The sequence below is a fragment of the Curcuma longa genome, chromosome 2 (assembly GCF_044706935.1).
Source record: "Curcuma longa cultivar G26 ecotype Majalengka, Jawa Barat chromosome 2, ITB_CL_G26_1.1, whole genome shotgun sequence".
Lineage (NCBI taxonomy): Eukaryota > Viridiplantae > Streptophyta > Magnoliopsida > Zingiberales > Zingiberaceae > Curcuma > Curcuma longa.
Genome location: NC_133862.1, coordinates 16,265,185 through 16,267,594, shown reverse-complemented (window position 1 = coordinate 16,267,594; position 2,410 = coordinate 16,265,185).

Here is a 2,410-nt window from a genome sequence, read left to right as displayed (position 1 = left end):
TTCCTGCCCCACCGGTCGCTGGCCGCCGAAGCCAGCGGGGCCAGCGGCAATTACGGGCTGATGGACCTTTTGAGGCATTGTATGGTAGACCTTGTCGATCTCCTATATTGTGAGAGGAGGTTGGCAAGCAATAGATGTTGAGTCCGCAGAGTATTTCGCAGGATGCTGAGCTTATGCGTATTATCAGACGACGTATGTCTGAGGTTTAGGATCGATAGAAGAGTTATGAGGATCAGAGACGTCAGCTACTAGAGTTCTCTGTAGGAGATCATGTATTCTTATGTGTATCACCCACGAAAGGAGTGAAGAGGTTTAGGTTGAGAGGGAAGTTGGCTCCACGATATATCGGACTGTTTGAGATATTGGAGTGGATTGGCGAGGTTGCATATCGCTTGGCATTACCGCCGACACTTGCAGGTGTTCATAGCGTATTTCATGTTTCTATGCTGCAGAAATGCATACCTTATCCTTCGCATGTTCTGAGAGAAGTACCTGTTCCTCTCCAGCCAGATGCGTCTTATGAGGAGATTCCAATTTAGATTCTTGGCCTAAAGGAGCGACAGTTGCGGAACAAAATCATTCGACTTGTAAAAGTCAGATGGCAGCATCATACGGATGAGGAGACTACTTGGGAGCTAGAGGATTTTATCCGGGCTCGATACCCTTATCTATTTACTTAAGGTATGATTTGATTATTATAGTATTTCTGTACTATAATATGAAGATAATAAATTTGAAGACTAAATTTTTATTAGTAGGGGTGAATGTAAAATACTAAAAATTATAGGTGATTATTTGCAAACAAATTACCCTAATTATTGGAGTTTAAGGGAGGATTAAGGAAGTTAATTAAGAGGGTAATTAAATTAATCCTAAAAAATCAATTTGGTTTAATTAAAAACCTAATTCATTTGATAATGAATTAGGGTTACTGGATGGGTTAAAGGGTTAATGGGTTATTGGATCTTCAACACCCAACCATTTAAGGCAAAGTTAAAACCTGACACTGTTCATTCCCTAATCGCGAGTCTTCCTCTATTTTCCCTGATCCGACGCCGCCGTTTCTTCGTGCTCTCCGACGGGCAAGTGCAGCTGTCCGGAGCTGGAGGCGAGGCCGAGGAGTCGCTGACGACTTGAGGGTGGATCGGTTGGGGTTTCATTTTCGCCAGGATTGGAAGAAGTCAGCGGCGGTGGTTCAAGCGGCGAATAGGAGAAGGAAAACGATCGGTAAGGGAAGATTGATTTAGGTTTTGGTTGTGCTTGATTCTTGAGTTGAATTTCATTGAATTGCTGTGAATCTCTTTAGGTTTTAATCGGTTTCCTCTCCCTACTGTTTGTTGTTGTAATCTGATCAGATTTGGGTTTCTTGGGTTTTGATCGCAAGGAGGAGGAACCGAAGCTTATGCTAGGGCACGATTTGGAGCTGATCTAGAGGTGAGTCTTGTCTTGAATTCGATTCTTGCTTTATGTGTTTATGGATCGGATGTTGGGTTGTGGATGATTTTGGCCCTGTTAAGTGGATTACTGTTTGATTGATGAATCTGGCTCAGATCAGCTGATTTCTCTAGATTGGCAGAGAAGAGGGGAGCTAGGGCTTGATCAGTATTGATCTTGGAGGTAAGATCTTGGATCTAAGTTGGTTTAATTTTTGATTAGTTGTTGATTAGTGTTTAAATCTTGTTTACTGTTAGATAGGGATGTAATAGGATGAATTATCTACTGTTGGATTGGTTGTTGGTTGGGTTTGACCTATATTAAGGATTCATATTCGATTAATTAATCTAGTGGGGTGTTAAAGGCAAATTGAGGGAGCTAGTACACAGAAAAGATGAGCAAACTGTTCTAAGACTTGGTCTTAGATTAGCAGTACGGGATAAAAGAGAAAAAAATTCACAAAAAATTTTGAAAAATCTAAATTTAATTTGAAAACCTCCTCGATCAGCGCTTAAGTGTTTTTTTCGATTTTCAAAAACTCGTGCATTCGATTGCGTAAATCAAATTATTGCGATAGCGGAAGACTAAGTAAAGTAAAACAAGGGACAAAGCTTTTTTTACTTGGTTCACAGCCGAAGGCTGCTACTCCAAGACCCACGATCTGTGATTATTTTCGATGGGCAATCCACTAATTAACTTATTTCCTTACGGAAACAAGTTGTAACGAATTACAAATATATCATGATAAAGCAAACTCTTTATCGGATTTATAAATGCAAGAACAAATTCATTACCCAATTCGTCGGTGCTTTGTAGATCTTTAATTTGGCGCGATTCCGGCATTACGATGGCTTGGTTGGTTGCTTTTGCTTGCTCAGGACGCCGTCGGCTTGACAGGATTTGCTTGTGAAAGTGTAAGAAATTGTGGTACGAAGCCTCTGGTCGAAGTTGCTTATATAACCCACTCAGGTCGACT